Consider the following 21,765-nt stretch of genomic DNA (forward strand, 5'->3'; position numbering starts at 1 on the left):
GGCCTAAGCCTAATAATAGCTAGGCTACCGTGCTAGATACAATGCGCTGTAATTTGCTTAAGTTGGATGCACAGTTGGAAACTAAAGTTTCCCTTTCAGACAATGAGGTCTGAGGCAAGTGATGGTTTGAAGACCCTCCCCTCCCGGCTACGCCCATGTGTCATTTTATAGGTGTAAGCCTAGTTCTCTACAAAATATATAAAGTTTGATAACGCATCGAAAACTGGATGTATGTATTCGTAGGATTACACAATTCATTCTATTTATACATGTATGTAGTCTGAAAACTATAAACAATACAATAGAAGCCAAATGAGTTTGAAGCTTTTTGGTATTACTTATAGATTACAGACGTTTCTTCAAAAAATAAGATTGTTACGTCTTACGCATTTCATGTGTCAATCTAGTCATTCATGTTGATCTGTGGCTTAAAATATGCTAAATCATTGGTTTTCCTGGCTGACTCAGGCAACCCATTTCATTAAAAGGTAAGAGAAAGCAAAACGGTTAAAGAGGCACTTATTTAATGTGAGAAGCTTGCTTCTTCCTAGTACATTCTCAAAAAGCGATTTGTATATGAATATACCATGACTAATTATTTAAAATATAAATCTTCTTTCATTAATTATCGGATGTGACAGCGCTATATAAATTATAGTAATAATTTTCATCATTAATGACTTCATACTAAACATAAGTTTGCCATTAATTATAATAGAATAACAAGGTTTCAAAAGACAGTTTGTGTGGAAACACAAACTCAAAATCGGCCCCCGAAGTGGTCCACCCAGACAGGCTTTAATATTTTCAGCAAGAACATCCAAATGAAATTATTTCAAAGACAAATGAGAGATAAGAATGGAGAAAGAAGGTTAACAACGATCTCGCGGATCAAAGAATAGGTGAAAGTGAATATAAATTTAGATGTGAACCTGGCCTAACTAGTTCCCCTTTTAGACCTTGTGGCAGATGATGTAAAGTTCATCTGTTTTTTTTGTGGCCTACGGTTAACGAGGGTGTCATGTAGCCATCACAACGACAACCGCCTTTACTTTTCCCCAACTAATGTCAGGTACTCATTAGAGCTGAGTGGACTCAGAGGCTCCCAAAGATTCCAAAGTTGAAAAGCCCAGTCTTCACCAGGATTCGAACAACCCCGGCTCGGAAGCCAAGCGCTTTACCGAAAAGGCTCAACCTCTTATTCGAATCCTCAAAATAAAAAAAAAAATTCTGCAATTAAAAAAAAATGTTCAGAAAAATGAAGTTTACAAGATTACTATTCGTTTTAAATTAGGTCTAACTTATGATCCATACTAATTAGCTTTTTCTCTTTAAAAAACTGCTTGCATAACTGATTTTAAAAATTAGATTTTTCGCTTTCAGAAAAAAAAGTAGCCTTTGCATCAGAACTTTGAATGGTCTAAAATATTGTGATGTCGGATTTTCAATATCTTTTCTAGTTTACGAGATCTAAACGGGACGGACGGACAGACGGACAGACATTTCTCACAAAACTAATAGCGTCTTTTCCCCGGGAAAAGGGAACTAGTTAGGCCAGGTTTACATCTAACGTTGCATTCACTTGCACCTATCCTTTGATCTGCTGGACCGTTGGGGCACTACACAAGATCTGTCAACCTTCTTTCTCCATTCTTATCTCTCATTTGTCTTTGATATAATTTCATTCGGATGTTCTTTCTGAAAATATTGAAGCCTGCCTGGGTGGACCACTTCGGGGGCCGATTTTGAGTTTGTGTTTCCACACAAACTGTCTTTGTAACCTTGTTTATTTTTTTTTTTTTTTTTTTTTTTTTGCTGCGTTATATCAATGTTTTCTAACTTAACCTCTCTCATCCCTCTTTTTGGTTGAATTTCATTGGAACCATTAAAAAACGGGGGAGGGAAGGAGCAAAAAAATGGGAGTGCCATCAAAGGCCCATGCCGACCAGCAAAATGATTAGGCCAAACACAACCTCGAAGACAATCAAAGCAGTCAATGCCGCTCGTGCATAGCAGAAAGTACGGTCTAACGTTTTGCAAATGATAATACTGTTCTGTTCACTGTACTGTTCACTATGTATACATATCCACTCAGCGGTGTCATACGGCCAACCGGCATCCTATACCATTTCTTTGCCGACGACTCACAGTTATACGATTCCTCAGTACCATCAGAGGTGTCGCATCTGGCAGAGAAAATCAGTAGTACCGTTGCAAGGGTGAGCAATCGGATGATTGAAAATAAGCTCAAGATGAACGAAGTAATAATTAAGATTGGCACTCGTAACAACGTCTCAAAAGTCGAAAGCACAGATTCTCTTTTTATTACGAACTGCCAGTTTCCTTATGTCCATGTAGTGCGGAATCTTGGAGTTTTCTTTGACTCAACACTATCTTTCGACCCACACATAAGTCAGCTCTGCAAGGGTCTTTATCTGCAGCTGCGTAGATTAGGCCAGACCCGACCATATTTAACAACGGAATCAACAAAAACGCTAGTTGTGGCATTCATACTCTCTCGCCTTGACTACTGTAACGCCGTGCTAGCAGGTATACCTGATGACAAAATAGCCAAACTGCAACGTATACAGAACAACGCCGCACGAATAGTACTTAGAAAAACAAGACAAGATTCTGCTACTACGCCCTTGCTCCATTGGCTTCCCGTGAAAGCGAGAATCGATTACAAGGTCGCCACACTTTGTCATCAGTGTATATATAACAATGAGATGCCCCTGTACCTTAGAGAACTGATTACTCCATATGTCCCCCAGAGAGCCCTACGCTCAATGGACTCAACGCTTTTAGTAGTGCCACGTTTCTCCCTTAAAAGCTACGGTCTGCGGGCTTTTTCAGTGCACGGACCAAAGGTTTGGAACTCACTTCCCATTGATCTCAGACAGACAACATGCTATACCACTTTTGAGAAGAACATTAAGACCTACTTGTTTAAAACTTTTTTAGATTAGTTTTTTATATCCGTTGTCGTGTTTGTGTTTGTAATGTTATTACTGCGCCTTGAGCCTACATTTTGTTTGTTAACAACGCTTTATAAATAAAAGTATTATTATTATTATTATTAATACGTACAGTGTATAGTGTATTTTTTGTGTGGATACTCTTGTTGAATTTCAAACAAAATTAATTTTAATAAGAATTAAAAAAAAAAAAAAACAAGAAAACGTGTTCTGGCCTTTGTGTCTTGCTGCTGTCACTTTTTTTTTTAAGTTGTCTGCGTTGATTTTTTTTTTCTTTGGTCGCTACCAGACCGGCCCGTTTGTTACCGGCCCACCGGGCATTTGCCCGTTTGCCCATATAGCTAGTCCGCCCCTGCCCAATGTGCATTATATTTTAATGTAATCTACAATATATATATTTCTTTCAGTTAAAAATAATGTAAGTTCTCCTTTTTTTTGTGTTGTTCAAATTTTGAGGACACTCAAATGTAAATCCCTATGTTTATGACATTTATTCAAATGTTATACACATTTTACAATGATATTTAATAAAAATTGTAAACAGACTTAACATCATATGAACTGGCTTCGTTTGTTATACTTTAAGACAGAAATAGTATAACGTTGTGCTGTTTAATTTACACTTAAACTACCATCTAGATGTATCTAGGCATATTCGGGCATATATCTAGAGATTTTATTATAATCTTTTCCGATGTGTCTACTTTTGCCAAGTTATAATTTTTCCAGCTTGGTTGTCACCCCCAAAATGCTGTCGACCGGTGCTGACCGCACCCCTCACACCTCACAATGACGCCACTGCTACAAGATATATCTAGAGATTTTATTATATTTTAGGATGTGTCTGGTTTTGCCAAGCCCGCACAACTAAACAGGTTTCCCATGTGGACAGCATAGGCTTAATACACTGTAAGGCATACCCACTAGTAGGCCTACTAAATAATCCTGATCATAATCGCTCTATATTTACCAGTAAATAATTGTCTAATTGGTTACTTTTTCCGAGAATAGTGTGGGAGAAATAACGTGTACACACCTTTTACCAGATAGACAGTCAGACAGACAAAGTGAGTTTATATAAGCTTTGTAAAAAACTAAGTTAACTTTAAAAACTTGACTTAAATTGATTTGATAAAACGTATAGTAGGTAAATCCTAGGCTGTAATGCAACTTTATTACATATCATACTGTATTTCTCTGAAGAAGAGACTTTTCCCAGTAGTTCATTGCTCGTCTATCATTAGCGCTAACATAGTATTCGCGTGTAACTCCATGCAGGACATTTTTTTTCCACAATGTAGGGGCCTACTTTTGTAAGAAGAATAGCTCTCACTGAGTCAATGCAAAGTTTATTTCTCTCACCTTGTACATTGTCACACATTTCGGGGAGCTATTTGAAACAAGTGAAGCTTATAGGCACACCATCACTGTTCGTAAAAAAGCTTATATAAAAAAAATATTCTTTTGTGCTGATTTCATATTGCATTTCTGGTTAAACAATTGAACATCGTTGACATCAATACCTCCGTACTGTATGCATAATAATAGATCATTCAATATAATGTCTTTTAGTGTATTTAGAAACATTCAGCGAAATCACTGGGATTTCTTGAAAGGTGCCATTTATTTTCCAAATATTCAATACAAATTTGGTGAGTAGATTGAGTGTGTGTCACAAATGCCTTTTCATTCGTCTTCCAATAAGGGGGCGGACTGGGTGTCAAAATCGGCCCGGGCATTGCCATACAATCCGGCCCGCAAATTATATGATACATGATCACTGGCGGATCCAGGGGGGGGCCCCTATCGCCCACCCACTCGGCGGCCCCCCCCCCCGAAGGAGGGGGGCGGACGAATTTTAGTACAGAATTCACACAATTTGTATACGAATTTATTGCTTATGTTAATAATATATACTAATTATTTTTATTTCAAACTATTTTTAGATTATTTCGCCCCCCCCCCCTCTAGTATATAGGCCGATTTGGTGGGGTCGGGAGGGGGCGATGATATCAATCCCGCCCCCCCCCCATACACTTTCGGTTGGGGGGGTGGTCCAATTTATGTGTAGAAATCACAGCTTGCTAACAGAATCAATTAAATATCTATATGATTAAAACTTGTTATTGATATTTTAACCGATCTTTATATTATGTCGTTCCCTGTTTGCCGATTGGGGGGAGGGGTCGAATACCTCTACTGCCTTTCCCACCTAAACCCTTTGATTGGAGGGGGGGACGGTCCTACTTTTATGGAGAAATCATAGTTTGTGAACAAAATTAATTCAATTAATATATAGATTTTATATTATGTCAATCCCCTTCTGGTATCTTGGCCGATTCGGTGGGGTTGGTGTTGCATGTACTGCCCTCCCCACTCTAGCCCTCTGAGTGGGTGGGCGGTCCTATTTTTATGGAGAATCATAGTTTGTGAACAAAACTAGTTGAATATCTATATAATATAAACTACGTATTGATATGAGAACCCATTGTATATTATGTCGCACCACACTCTAATCTCAAATTTTATTATTAATAAATTTAAATGAAAAAGGGTTGTACCAGGTGGGAGGGGCGATACATGCAATCGCATTTTCCCCATCGGACAAACCAATACTTTTTCTTTTTGTATTATAGTTAAGAAATTACAAAATTTAAAAAATCTGTCACTAATATAATTTATATATACTATTAATTAAATTCTTATGTCGAGTCACTCCACCCCTATTCTTTTATGCCAAATGCAATCTTTAACAGAAATTATTAAAGGAGCGAGGATTAATCGTTTTCACTCTACCACCCCTCCCATTTCCAGACAGAGTTTCTGTAATTTCACATGAAAGTTAGAATTCAAACGAAATTTTTCAGTATAAGAGTCATGATTGAGATGAGTTCTAAACCCAAATTATTATTTCATAGTCGCCTTTTCCCAACCTTTACTCAATCTGATATTTTTGTAGTTAAATAAATTTGGGACTATAACTCACAATTTATGCATGCATTTAATTGAAAATTATTTATCGAATAATTTTTTTTTCGGCGGCGATCCTCAAAGCCTTAATCCAAATATGTAGGGTATCATATCTTTTCAAGGAACAAATCCGTTTTATTTGAAATGTATTAAGGGCCTATATATTCATATTGGAATATTTTTCAAGTACAACATTATTCAAAAGGTCCTTTTTTAGTAGTATGAATAATGAGCTTTAGGTCAGGAGAATGCGTTTCTTCTGTGAAGTATGCAAGAAAAAGTTTTTGGCGTCGGAACCCCACTGATGAATAATGAGCTGTAGTTGTCAGGAGAATGCGTTTCTGCAGTGAAGAACGCAAGAAAACGCTTTGACGTTGGGGCTTCGCCCCGAATTCCATTTATGAATAATAAGCTGTAGATGTCAATGAAGAATGCAAGAAAACGCTTTTGGCGTCGGGGCTTCGCCCTGAACTCCACTGATAAATAATGAGCTGTCGTTGTCAGGAGAATGCGTTTCTGCAGTGAAGAATGCAAGAAAACGCTTTAGGCGTCGGGGCTTCGCCCCGAATTCCATTTATGAATAATAAGCTGTAGATGTCAATGAAGAATGCAATAAAACGCTTTTGGCGTCGGGGCTTCGCCCTGAACTCCACTGATAAATAATGAGCTGTCGTTGTCAGGAGAATGCGTTTCTGCAGTGAAGAATGCAAGAAAACGCTTTAGGCGTCGGGGCTTCGCCCCGAATTCCATTTATGAATAATAAGCTGTAGATGTCAGGAGAATGCGTTTCTGCAATGAAGAATGCAAGAAAACGCTTTTGGCGTCGGGGCTTCGCCCTGAACTCCACTGATAAAAAATGAGCTGTAGTTGTCAGGAGACTGCGTTTCTGCAATGAAGAATGCAAGAAAACGCTTTTGGGGCTTCGCCCTGAACTCCACTGATCAACTATGAGCTGTAGTTGTCAGGAGAATGCGTTTCTGCAATGAAGAATGCAAGAAAACGCTTTTGGGGCTTCGCCCTGAACTCCACTGATAAAAAATGAGCTGTAGTTGTCAGGAGACTGCGTTTCTGCAATGAAGAATGCAAGAAAACGCTTTTGGGGCTTCGCCCTGAACTCCACTGATCAACTATGAGCTGTAGTTGTCAGGAGAATGCGTTTCTGCAGTGAAGAATGCAAGAAAACACTTTTGGCGTCGGGGCTTTGCCCCGAACCCCACTAGGGAACCTTATAGCGCCGCCCCAGTTGTTTTGTTTTTCGCCGAAGGTTGAGAAATGCTGCTGTTTTTTATTCTCATATATATATATATATATATATATATATATATATATATATATATATATATATATATATATATATATATATATATATATATATGTGTGTGTGTGTGTGTGTTGTACGCACGTTTATGCATAGGGTTAGGGTTTACTGGGCGATAGGGTTAGGGTTTGGAAAAAAATCGCCCCCCCCCCCCACTCCAAAGTTCTGGATCCGCTAGTGTACATGATTGGTATCCAATTCTACCTGTCCTCAAGAGCATTGTGTAAAGTTTAATAATTTATCGAAAGTAGTGAGCTATATTAATAATTTATTAGATGATTTTAAACTATCTGATAAGCGCTATTACTAAATGAATAATTTTTAGTTAAAGTACAACAAATTCCTGCTGCCATATACACTTTGACATATAGGCCTACATTTACATGAAGATCAACGAACATATTGTTTATGATCCAGTTTCACTGCTCCATTATTTAACTGCCCATCTTACAAGTTCATGAGGGTGCGGTGGCTGAGTGGTTAAGTGCTTGGGATTTCGAATTTCGGGAATTTTTGGGCGCCCCTGAGTCCACCCAACTCTAACCGGTACCTGACTAAAGTTGGGATAAGTAAATGCGGTTGGTCGTTGTGCTGGCCGCATGACACCCTGCTTATTAACCGTTAGCCAAAGAAACATATCTTAACATCATCTGCCCTGTAGCACGCAAGGTCTCAATAACTTGGAAACCCAAGTTTGACCGTCTGCATCTTAGAGCTAACTACAAACACATCACAGAACATGGTTATTTGTTTGAAGGTAATTCTTACGTTTAGTATAACAAGATTGTTTCATATTTTAGCAAAACATCTTTGTATTTCGACTTAAGTCTGTATATTGCTAAACTGTTCAAGATACGGTAATAATTGTTATTTATGAAGGACTTCGTAGCGAGGCCAACTCGAGATCAAGCGACAACATGAATTATAAAAAGATCCAACACTTTTAGCAAGATCGCTTCAACATCTTATACTGACAGCAAATCCATTATTTTACATACAGTTGAGCAGGGCTGGATTTAGGTCTAAGTATGTGGAAGCCCACTACACTCTTTCGAAAGCATTAATAAGGATCCATTAATGAATAAAAATATACTTTCTTTCTTTCTTTTTTTTTTTTAAAGTATTTTTTTAAAAGTATTGAACGAAACTACTCTAGTACTATTTTTAGTTTATAGAAAAGTGTATAGGCCTATATGTTTGAATTTGTGGAGTGTAAAGCCCATGGGCGTAGCCAGGATTTTTTCAGCATCTCTCATTAAGTAGCAGTTATTCCACTTATTTCAAAAACAAAGAAAATAATTAATCACCAACAATTAATTAAATGATTGTTTAATTCTTTTATTGGTTCATGCCTTTTCAGGTTTAATCATTTAATGGATTATTGTGCAAAGTTTTAACTTGATCCGAGAATGGGAAATGGGATAAAAATCATGTTCAAACATTTTACCAGACAGACAGAGAGACGGACAGACAAACAGATGGAGTTGATATAAGCTTTGTAAAAAATAAAATTCCGATATATATTTCTCTTTTGTGGAGGCCCTGTCTTGTGGAATCCCAGGAGCTGTTGCCCCGCTGCCCTCCCTTAAAGCCAGCCCTGCAGTGAAGAATTCGAAGCATGTGAGCTGGGCATCCAAAGCGGCTTCTTAAACTCAGTTTTGAACTGTGAAAACACATTCTTTTCTTGTTTCCCTAAAGTATGCTGATATGGTTTGAGAAATTTCATTTATTGCGCTGTCCAGCGCCAGCAATCTTATCAGTTTTCGTCCAACTTTACAATGAAAGTAGTGAACTACAACTTGGAATAGTATCTGTGCACCAGGTTACTTGCATCTGTAGCGACTCCAGAACATCTAATGCCACTATTAACACCTGTAGTATTTTTGCAAAATGTAGGCCAATATGACATTGTTGCAGTAATAGACTACCATGGCAGTGCCCCTGATAGCAAAGATTTTGGGCCCAGTAAGGGCCCCAACTGGGCAAGCCCATGCTAACCATATGGGCCCCAAGTGGGGGATGAACGTTGGCCCAAACGGGTGCCCTTAGGGCTGAGTCTGGGCTCAGTCAGGGGGCCCAGAAAATCCCAGTGTTAAACCCTTGTGGGGCCAGTAAGGGGAAGGACTTGTGGGCCCCAACAGGGTAAGAGATACTTGGTCCTTAGGGGACAATTAATGAAAGCCCAATTAGGGCCCTTAAGGGTCAAGTCTGGGCTCAGTTAGGGGGCCCAGATGAAACCCTGACAGAACCCTCATGGGGCCAGTATGGGGCAAACATTGAGGGGCCAGAAAGGGCTAAAAACATAGGCCCCATTTGGGGGATGAACGTTGGCCCAAACGGGTGCCCTTAGGGCTGAGTCTGGGCTCAGTTAGGGGGCCCAGATGAAGCCCTGATGGAACCCTCATGGGGCCAGTATGGGGTAAACATTGAGGGGCCAGAAAGGGCTAAACACATGGGCCCCATTTGGGGGATGAACGTTGGCCCAAACGGGTGCCCTTAGGGCTGAGTCTGGGCTCAGTTAGGGGGCCCAGATGAACCCTTGATGGAACCCTCATGGGGCCAGTATGGGGCAAACATTGAGGGGCCAGAAAGGGCTAACCACATGGGCCCCATTTGGGGGATGAACGTTGGCCCAAACGGGTGCCCTTAGGGCTGAGTCTGGGCTCAGTTAGGGGGCCCAGATGAAGCCCTGATGGAACCCTCATGGGGCCAGTATGGGGTAAACATTGAGGGGCCAGAAAGGGCTAAACACATGGGCCCCATTTGGGGGATGAACGTTGGCCCAAACGGGTGCCCTTAGGGCTGAGTCTGGGCTCAGTTAGGGGGCCCAGATAAACCCTTGATGGAACCCTCATGGGGCCAGTATGGGGTAAACATTGAGGGGCCAGAAAGGGCTAACCACATGGGCCCAATTTGGGGGATGAACGTTGGCCCAAACGGGTGCCCTTAGGGCTGAGTCTGGGCTCAGTTAGGGGGCCCAGATGAAGCACTGATGGAACCCTCATGGGGCCAGTATGGGGTAAACATTGAGGGGCCAGAAAGGGCTAAACACATGGGCCCCATTGGGGGGATGAACGTTGGCCCAAACGGGTGCCCTTAGGGCTGAGTCTGGGCTCAGGGGGCCCAGATGAACCCTTGATGGAACCCTCATGGGGCAAACATTGAGGGGCCAGAAAGGGCTAACTACATGGGCCCAATTTGGGGGATGAATGTTGGCCCAAACGGGTGCCCTTAGGGCTGAGTCTGGGCTCTGTTAGGGGGCCCAGATGAAGCCCTGATGGATCCCTTATGGGGCAAACATTGAGGGGCCAGAAAGGGCTAACCACATGGGCCCCATTTGGGGGATGAATGTTGGTCCAAACGGGTGCCCTTAGGGCTGAGTCTGGGTTCAGTTAGGGGCCCAGATGAGGCCAGTAAGAAATGACACTGAGCTCTAGCTGAAATGGCATAAAATGACATAAATAATTACATAAACAATTTACTAGTTGAAATTAATAGTTTATTGCATTATAAAATGTTAATGTTAGCAATGTTGTGAATGATAACATGAAAATCTATAACAAATTTATAAAGAACATAATTCAGGATCATCTACAGAAAGTATAAGTGCTGTATAAAAATTATGTTTAAAGCAAACAGTTTTGACAATCATAAAAACAACAACAACAACAACAAAAAAAAAACAACTTAGCTTTTGTAATTTTGTAAAAAAAATATAAAAAAATAAAAGTAACAAAAAAAGTATTGAGTTGGTGGAATGTAAGCAATATGTACACTGAAATAAGTAAAAGCATATTCATTTAAATATTAATTGTAATAACAAATTGCTTAAAATGGCAAATTAGAAATAAGTTTTTAAAATATGGATGCTTATATTTTAAAAAATACAATAAGTACTTATTATGCCATAAAATTTTTTAAAAAATATAATGGCTACCAAATTTATGAAATTTTAACATGTACAAAAGCTTGAATAGCCTATACAGAAACCTATAAATTATATATAGAATGTAATTCAGAATTATCTAAACAAAGTATGGGCCTGCTGTATGTAAATTGAAAAGCAAACTGTTTTGACAATCATGAAACAAATTTAAAAAAAAAAATTAACATCAGATTATGTTGTACCGGTAGTTCTAAAGAAAAAATGACCAAAACAAAAATAAGCTACCTGTAACAAGTTTGTGAAATGTTAGCAATATAAACACTGAAATTTTAAAAACATACATTTAGAACATAATTGAACATTAAGTAAATGACTTAATTTGTTTAAAATGAAATAAATGTGAAACATACTTTTAGAAAAATACCAGTGCTTACTTTACAAAAAAAATTTAAAAAAATAAATACAAAGAATAATTAATAACCATAAATATATAAATTTAAACAAGTAAAATATAATTAGAGAATGGTGCTTTTTAATCAATAGGGTCTACATGCACAAAAACCCAAAGCTGAGTCTGTTCGAGGTAAATATTCTCAAGACCTCCCCTAATTTTAGATGATAATATTTCAAAAAAATATAGGTCATGTACGTTACCCAGTACCAAAGAAAAAGTGTGTGCTCAACAATGAAAACTATACATTTATATATACCGGTAGCTCATGTTTTTATAATTTCAACAAAATATTTTTTTCAATTTTGAGCAGAGTAACTAGCTGCATTATCATATTCATAATTTTTTAACAGTGAATATTCTATGTAAGTAAGAGCAAATGTTTCAAGCTACTGTTCAAAAGCCAGTAAACAACAATGATGCTCATATGGTACATCATCTGTAACTTACAACTTATAACCTTATGTTGTAATAAAAGTAAAGTTCCCCTTTTCAAACTTAGCATCTATAGGGCAGATGATGTTAAGGCCATCAGTTTCTTTGGCTAATGGTTAACAAGCAGGGTGTCATGTAGCTAGCTAAACAACTGTCTTTACTTTCCCCAGCTAAAATCAGGTACCAGTATCCATCAGAGTTAGGGTGTCTTAAAAATCCCAATTTTCACTGAGATTCTAATTCCGGTCTGGAAGCCAAATGGTTAACCACTTAGCCACCATGCTTCCTTATGTTGCTATAGCTGAACGAAATAATTAATGGTGAACATAAATATATATAATTAGCATATGACAAAACTAATGTGATTGATTTGATTTTTGATTTGAGGCACATCGGCACAATTTAGGCCATGTCGTGCCTGCAGTCCCCTAAGGATCCCTCTCTCTCTAAACAACAAGGGCCAGATTCTATACAGTCATATCATTAAAATCAAGGTCTATTCAGTTAAAATAGTAAAGGTAGTAAAAATTTAAATATTTGGTAAAAATCTAATGTAAATAGTGCATGTTCACAAATTCATAAATCAGATCTTCGTAGATAGCCCCACTTCCCGGATAAAGCCCATTACCTTCCCAGGGTCAACACCATCAAATAGTGTATTTAAATTAGAGACTAAAATATTTCGCCCTGACATCCTGGTATCTGGGGCAATCAACGAGGATATGTTCCACGGTGAGGCGAGAGTCACAGTCAAAACTAATGTGTATTTGAAAAAAGCACAGTACCGGTAATCAACAACCAAGAACCACTACATGTTTTATGTAATGCACCTACATAGTATGTTATTAAACTAACAAGATCCAGCACATGTTTAAATTATTATATTTACTTATTTCTTTGTTGTTAAGTCTAGATAGGTAGTTTTTTTTTTTTCCATTAGTCATTAGTTTTAATATCTGTAGTATGTAAATAAATTTGCTTGTGCATCTTACTTTTTTTAAACATTTATAAACTTTGATTAGGTTTGTTTGTAAAATGTTTTACATGTTTGGGATGTTCCTTCAGAGTTGAAGCCATCATCCTTCTTTTTTTACGATTTCTGTGCCATCACATGTGCCAAGTTCAAGTAATTTCTCTAAGTTATTTGACAGGCTTGGGTAACTAACTTGAATAATCTAAGAAGAACATAAAAAAAAATAAAAAAATTTAAAATATATTCCTATGATTTCAAAATGAAATGTTCATATAAAACATACAAAAAACAAAAACACAATGATTTTCACTTTTTCCAAACCAAAAAATGCTGACATTATCTATTCATGATTTGTGTATGCAGGCTTCATTAACTACTGTTTTTTCGCACATGTACATATCCTGCACAAGTTAAAAAAAATAATTTTAAAAAATTTTTTTTTTAATCTTACAACTCGTATCATATACCAAACAATCTTGCATCCATGCAAACGTGACTTGACGTAAACTAACAGTACATTAATTGTTGTTTATCTCCCTCAAGATGCAATTGAGCTTCAGTTGTTCCAACAAGTGATAACAGAGTTCAAAATTCTGTGAAATATGAGCCTACCATCATATGTATAAGCAGTATGTTTTTCCAATAGAAAGTCACTGACATAGTTATCTGGTGATGGTGGAGAAAACATTTCACAACCACACAGCGAATTATAGGAATAAAGACCTAACAGTTTACACACAATGTTCATAAAAAATTAAAATACTCATGAGCCTCTTAGGTTAGGTTGACGCAGCATTTGATCAAGAAATGATTTGAAAGAAAAGTAACAATGCAATTGTGGCATAAAAAAAAAATATAAAGATTATGTTAGTTAAAAATATGGAAATAAAAATTCATACCTAATATCCATAATTTGGATTGTAAATTCAATACATTTATTTTCTGTTTGTGCCATGTCCAGTCCAGCCAAGTTATAATCCATACTATTGTTCTCTTAATGCTGTTTTCACTGGATAGATCTGTAATATATAAGATGAGATAAGTATGATTCTGCTGACACATAAATAAATAAATAGCTGAATTATTGTTTCACATTATAGGTACTTCGATAAACTGACCTAGATCCATTTTTTTTTCTCCCAAAAAATGGCTGAAAAGTGTGTCAGCACATTTTACCCTTTTTTTAGGGGTGGTCATTTCCATCAAAGTTTTAGCATATTGTATTTGATTTGAGGACTAATTATGATTACTTTTTGTAAACATAAGATATCAGAGATCATTTTTATTTGCTTTTGAAGCCAATCTGTTAATTTTTTCTTAACAAAAGTTTATGTGAAAGTTGACATTTTTACAACTTTTTTCCTATAAAAGTTACAACAATGCTGTTTGCTACAATAATTTATCATATTATGAAATGTGTATATTTCAAATTTCATTAAATTCTCTTGGCGCACTTTAAAGATATTTGATATTAAAATTAACAAAGACAAAGAAGGGTAAAATTTTCTTTTTTAAATAAAATAAAAGTGTTTATGGTTACAACAATCTCACTAATTCTATTGAATTTAGCATGTTAATATATATCTGTGTGCTAAGTTTGAACTTTGTAGCTTGGCGCACTCTTTAGATATTAATTTTCAAAGTTGATGGTTAAAATCTATTTTTAGTAACAACCAACACTGTGATTTACTGGAAATGGTCAATTTCTGTCTATCACAAGCTATTTTTAGAAGCACACATAGAAATTTTTCATTTACAATCTAATTTTTAAAGCATTTAAATTAAGGCATTTTAAAATGATTAATTGCCAGTGCTCTACAAAAAGGTTAAAACTGTTTTTTTATGAAGTTTATGAAACTTACAGTCATTAAATTTTAGGAAATATTTTTCTGCGCAGTGCTATTTTCATTTATAATTTATAAGAATTATCTATCTGATGCATATAAATAGCTATTTAAATACAGTAGAATTATAATTAAACAAAATAAAACACAATACAGATCTCTGATTTGTTTTATTTGTGATTTTTGGGCTCATATGATGACAAAATCACATATATTTTTATTTTTTGTCGAAGGCTTTTTTTTATATATTAATTAACTTTTTTTCAAAGATTTTATTGCTTGGTCTTATTTTTTTAATTTATTTTACCAGAATACTGGTTAATGTAAAAGAGTGTGAAGTTTCAACCCCATATCTTTAAGACTTTTTATAATACAGTTAATTTAAGTTCAACTGTCAGTTGTTTCGGTCACAGATTTTTTTTTTATTTACAAAGGCTAAAGAAGGCTAATTTTTGGCCACTAAAAATTTAATAACTTCCCTCACAATTAACTCAGCAATATAAAATTGGTATCATTGAAAAGCATTTCTTCTCAAGCTCTATCTAACTAAATAGGTTCCATTGCATTGTGATCATTTTGAAATTTTTATCGAAGTACCTAAATTCACATAAATGATATTTTACATCCTAAATCCTACAATATAATATGGCCTTACCAAATTTTCATGAGAATCTTCATCCTTCAGTTTCACTTTTATTTCCAACAGTGATACATTATTTGCCATTGGGAAATTTGCTTCATAGTAATTCATACCCAATCCTGATTGTATTTATCTCTGCTTCTTTTAATTGCTTTCAATTGAAAATGAGTCTGTACTGCACTCAAATGTTTTCTCCAGTATCTCTAGAACATGTTCTGCAGACAGAAAATAAAATAAGTATTAAATAAATTTTACAAGTAAATCTAGACTGCTAATATAAATTATTCAGGAAATCTGGATCATCATTTTTGGCTTGAAAATATTGTAAAAAAAAATTACCAGTTTGATCAATAACATCAATGGAGCTCTTGTCTCAACTTGAGTCTTGACTGAAAGTTATTTTCCAACATGGTCCACCTTGAAGAATATGAAAAAATATTAATATAGTAGCCTAAGTATAGTAATAACTTTTTTAAACTTAATCAATTGGTAATTATAATAAAATTGAGTAGTAATAATACTTTATATTTTAAATTAAATACCTGTACTCATTGACTCTTGGACAGATCCAGCAAGAAGTGATCATAGTGATGCCATCATTCTTTCACTCTTTGGTTCTGAGAGTCTGAAAATCATTTTTTTTAACATTTCAATTTTTTAAAATCAAAGTCACACATGAGAAATATTAAATACATAGATCTACATAAGGCATAAGCAATATAAAGATAAATTATAAATTCTGCACAACATATTGAATGACAAGATTATTGACTAGTTTCAGTATAGTATAACATTGTTAGATTTGCTTCTACAAAAAAGTATACACAAATGTATTTATAGGCCTACATTTTGCATTTAAATTGAAAATAGATCTCAAGAACTCACGTATTTTAAAATATTAATTTTAATGGTTGAAGAATTTGGTTTTACTATCTTTTCCAAATTGACTTTCCAAATCTAATCTATTTAAGGTTCTAATAAACTGTGAGACACGCCACGGGATTCGAATGATTATAATTATTATTTCAAACGGCTTTCCTTGCGTCACTTAAAATAATTATTTGTGCCTAGTGACGGCCTAGTCTGACTAGACTTAAACTTAAACCAAAAAAGTACATTCGCAAACAAAAATGACATTAAAATTAAATGTAGATGTAGGTGTAGATCTAGATTTTAGATCTAATCTACTTTAATTTATCCAGACTTAATCTCTATAAATAAGTATAAAATAATAAAGTAGATCTAATTGTCTAATAAAATAAAAAAGTACCTTTGCTTGACGCACACATTCCAAAGTTGTTAGAATAGAGTCGAGTTAATCACAAATCAACACAATCTTGAAGTAGATCTATGAGTACTATGACTGGAATGGGATGGTCATGGTGTTTGGTTCTGGCGCTATTTTTCTTAATGATGCAATAGGCTGTAGCCTATCATGTAGACCTGTCTCTGGTTGGTCAATTGTAAGTAAGCCACGTGACCGGGTAGCCTACACATTGACCAGCGGCACAATCTTTCTCCCCCCCCCCCCAGGACTATAATCTTCTCTAATACTGTATTAGTAGTGTCTCTTGTTGAATATTTAAATTGTTTGTTTTATTAACTCTAGTATTTCGATACCATAAAGCAGTGTGCAGCATTTGAACAAATTATGTGAGGATGTGTTGGTTCATCTCGTGACCTCATCTACTTGACTACCGCACTTACACAAATCGCATTATAGACATTATAATTAACGAAGATGGTTCTTACAAAGTTAGATTGCACGATTTAAAATATGGATCTAATTAATTTTATATATATTTTAAATCATAAATATTCTAGAATGGGGTATACAGTAGATATTAGATAAAACACTGACACGTACATAGTTTACAACTATGGCTACAACACATTTGCATGCCTCTTGATTTTTTTTTTATGCTCTTTATCTTCGTAGAATCAGTCATCGATAATATTTACGAACTATGCCTATAATGTAGTTTATTAGATCTGTCATGGAGCATGTATTTTGAGTCATAACTTTTTTTTAAATGTATGAAACTGAATAGCAAATCCTGTCGTTCATATCATGATCTTGCCAGTTATATCTTATACTTTAAAATAAAAATTCCTTGAATTATATTTAAATCATAAGATAGTTTTAGTTACGTGTTTCATTCTATTTGAATGTTATTGACCTAAACATTTGTGTAACTCATAAAAGAAAGAGATCACAAGGTCTATTACGTCAACAAAAGATCGAGTAAAGAGGTGGTACGAAAAAGATTTACAGTGAGAGTCAGTGAGCCTTGACCTACTGACCATCAGTGTGCACACGTGTACTTTCTTGCTTGATAGCACGCGTTCTATGCAACGAGCAAAGAAAACGTCCAACACGTGTTAACCTAAGCTGATCTTTATTTGTAGGAATTTTACACGCACTCGATCTTTATAAATTGATATCTATATTTAAATATAACTGAGACAAACATTTAAATCAATATAAAAGCATTCTTATTAGTCATGTTTCAAAACGACTAAATAAATTCAAACAAGATTGGTAAAACCCCTATTGTTAATATTCTTTGCTTGTGTAAAGTTTGTTTACATTAAACATATCTACCGGTACTGGAAACTAGCATTATAGGCTACATTAAAACTTTTAAAATCGGCTTATTACCAGAAGATGCAATAAGAATTGCAAATAATTTATTTATTTGAAATCTAATTGAACAGTGCAACTATACACAATTACAGTAAATCAGATATCTGTATTATGAATGGTTAAAATATATTTAATACATGTTACAGATAAAACGTAAAAAAAAAAAAAAAAAAGAAACCAATGCTGTGCTTGTTTAACTGATCGAATCTGTTGATTTTCTATGTTAACCTAAAACTATATATATATATATATATTTCCTGAGGTAGACGTGAAAATACATAACCCTAAATATCAATGACTAGTCAGTAAATACCGGTACCGGTACCTTCCGCAATGATGGAAACCTACAAGAACGACAGATTCAGTTTTATTACTTCGAGAGGCGTCATTTTGTCTAGCGTTTCATTAGGCGTTAACTCGAGAAATCCAGCAGAGTGGGTAAAAAAAAAAAGAAGAAAGGGGAGTTAGAGCAAGGCTATAAAAGAGATCACCATGATGTTAATTCAACATCTAGGTCAGATAGACGTAGAGGCAGTGCGAATATGGTCACAGGGTGTTACGTACATTACATGAGCAAAGTCAAAATGATGCCTAAGTGAAGGTCCATTTACAGCAAGTGTTGTAAAGTCACAAGTTGCTTTTTTTTTACTTGAAAAAATCAAAACACTCGACATCATATTAATCGCACATTTGTATCTAGCCATCTCATGAAAAATCTTGGAGCTAGGCAATGACCCTTTTTTTTAAAGTGTCACGTACTATATAATATTAGATCTAGAAATTTTAAATTGGCATATAACATGCATAGTTCATACACACGCGCGCTAACAAACATGCACACACACAAATATCCCATATATATGTCGTTATAGTAGCAACGTTTTGATCAAACTACTGTGAGAAGAATAAATAAAATATATAATATAAATCACTTTTTGACTTAATGACATATTGAATGTTATACCTGAAAATGACCTACAATCCATTTTATTTAATAAAGTATAATGTAAGATAAAATTATCACAGTTTAGAAATCAGCATTCTATAACTTTAAATTAAATGCAAAGAACGAAAAAAAAAAGAAGTAAATCATATAGGAACCTATACACATTTTTATGAAAATAAAATAATTAAAAAAACAGCAATATTGTTTGTATTAATAATCTAAGTGAGTCTATCCGAGCCAACATATCAAAGTCATGGTTTTCTTTTTTTTCTTTTACCTCCCCTCGAGTTATGTTACGTAATAACATTCTATGTTACGTCTGAGATAACAGCTAGACCGGGAGAGCATTCCTTGTCAGTAGGGAGAAAAGAGAGAGAGAAACTAGAGGCAAACTGAGCCCAGACTCAGCCCTAAGGGCACCCGTTTAGGCCAACGTTCATCCCCCAAATGGGGCCCATGTGTTTAGCCCTAGCAGGCCCCTCAATGTTTTCCCCGTACTGGCCCCCATGAGGTTTCCATCAGGGCTTCAACTGGGCCCCCTAACTGAGCCCAGACCCAGCCCTAAGGGCCCCCGTTTGGGCCAACGTTCATCCCCCAAATGGGGCCCATGTGTTTAGCCCTTTCAGGCCCCTCAATGTTTTTCCCTTACTGGCCCCATCAGGGCATCATCTGGGCCCCCTAACTGAGCCCAGACTCAGCCCTAAGGGCCCCCGTTTGGGCCAACGTTCATCCCCCAAATGGGGCCCACGTGTTTAGCCCTATCAGGCCCCTCAATGTCTTCCCCATACTGGCCCCATGAGGGTTCCATCAGGGCTTCATCTGGGCCCCCTAACTGAGCCCAGACACAGCCCTAAGGGCACCCGTTTGGGCCAACGTTCATCCCCCAAATGGGTCCCATGTGTTTAGCCCTAGCAGGCCCCTCAATGTTTTCCCCGTACTGGCCCCATCAGGGCTTCATCTGGGCCCCCTAACTGAGCCCAGACTCAGCCCTAAGGGCCCCCGTTTGGGCCAACGTTCATCCCCCAAATGGGGCCCATGTGTTTAGCCCTTTCTGGCCCCTCAATGTTTCCCCGTACTGGCCCCATGAGGTTTCCACCAGGGCTTCAACTGGGCCCCCTAACTGAGCCCAGACCCAGCCCTAAGGGCCCCCGTTTGGGCCAACGTTCATCCCCCAAATGGGGCCCATGTGTTTAGCCCTTTCTGGCCCCTCAATGTTTCCCCGTACTGGCCCCATGAGGTTTCCATCAGGGCTTCAACTGGGCCCCCTAACTGAGCCCAGACCCAGCCCTAAGGGCCCCCGTTTGGGCCAACGTTCATCCCCCAAATGGGGCCCATGTGTTTAGCCCTTTCTGGCCCCTCAATGTTTCCCCGTACTGGCCCCATGAGGTTTCCATCAGGGCTTCAACTGGGCCCCCTAACTGAGCCCAGACCCAGCCCTAAGGGCCCCCGTTTGGGCCAACGTTCATCCCCCAAATGGGGCCCATGTGTTTAGCCCTTTCTGGCCCCTCAATGTTTCCCCGTACTGGCCCAATGAGGTTTCCATCAGGGCTTCAACTGGGCCCCCTAACTGAGCCCAGACCCAGCCCTAAGGGCCCCCGTTTGGGCCAACATTCATCCCCCAAATGGGGCCCATGTGTTTAGCCCTAGCAGGCCCCTCAATGTTTCCCCGTACTGGCCCCATGAGGTTTCCATCAGGGCTTCAACTGGGCCCCCTAACTGAGCCCAGACCCAGCCCTAAGGGCCCCCGTTTGGGCCAACGTTCATCCCCCAAATGGGGCCCATGTGTTTAGCCCTTTCTGGCCCCTCAATGTTTCCCCGTACTGGCCCCATGAGGTTTCCATCAGGGCTTCAACTGGGCCCCCTAACTGAGCCCAGACCCAGCCCTAAGGGCCCCCGTTTGGGCCAACGTTCATCCCCCAAATTGGGCCCATGTGTTTAGCCCTAGCAGGCCCCTCAATGTTTCCCCGTACTGGCCCCATGAGGTTTCCATCAGGGCTTCAACTGGGCCCCCTAACTGAGCCCAGACCCAGCCCTAAGGGCCCCCGTTTGGGCCAACGTTCATCCCCCAAATGGGGCCCATGTGTTTAGCCCTTTCTGGCCCCTCAATGTTTCCCCGTACTGGCCCCATGAGGTTTCCATCACGGCGTCATCTTGGCCTTCTGATTTCGCCCAGACTCGACCCCTAAGGGCCCCATTTGGGCTTTCATTAATTCTCCCCAAAGGGCCAAGTATCTATAGCCTTATTGGGGCCCACAAGTCCTTTCCCTTACTGGTCCCACACGGATTTCACAAGGGGATTTTCTGGGGCCACTGACTGAGCCCAGACTCAACCTTAAGGGCCGAGTTCTTCCCCCAATTGGGGCCCATGTGGTTAGTATGGGCAGGCCCAATTGGGGGTTCTTACCGGGCCCGAAAATTTTGCTATCAGGGATACAGTTATTGTATGCAGCGTTTACATCAGTTTTTATATTGTTCGTAAAAAATTTTCTGATAAATTTAAAATATCAAAAAATATAGTTTTCATTAAATATGTAAATAAAATTATTAAATCAAAAGAATCGTCCTTATATATTGTATAACAATAAAACACTTGTTTTTATTTCATAGCTATATACATATATATTAAAACGAAATATTTTAATGTAAAAAAAAACAAAAAAAAAACGAAGCAATAAAA

General features: G+C 37.5%; 1 long non-coding RNA gene across 1 annotated transcript; it reads right to left on the reverse strand.

Moving 5' to 3' along the window:
- Positions 1-10,751: 10,751 nt before the first annotated feature.
- Positions 10,752-17,350, reverse strand: LOC129924551 (uncharacterized). Its single transcript, XR_008776529.1, has 6 exons — positions 16,766-17,350; positions 16,038-16,120; positions 15,835-15,912; positions 15,511-15,710; positions 13,911-14,030; positions 10,752-13,213 (listed from the first exon to the last, which is right to left on the reverse strand). It is a non-coding gene; the product is annotated as an uncharacterized LOC129924551 (long non-coding RNA).
- Positions 17,351-21,765: the final 4,415 nt, after the last annotated feature.

The sequence above is a fragment of the Biomphalaria glabrata genome, chromosome 2, assembly GCF_947242115.1.
Source record: "Biomphalaria glabrata chromosome 2, xgBioGlab47.1, whole genome shotgun sequence".
NCBI classification, from domain to species: Eukaryota; Metazoa; Mollusca; class Gastropoda; family Planorbidae; genus Biomphalaria; species Biomphalaria glabrata.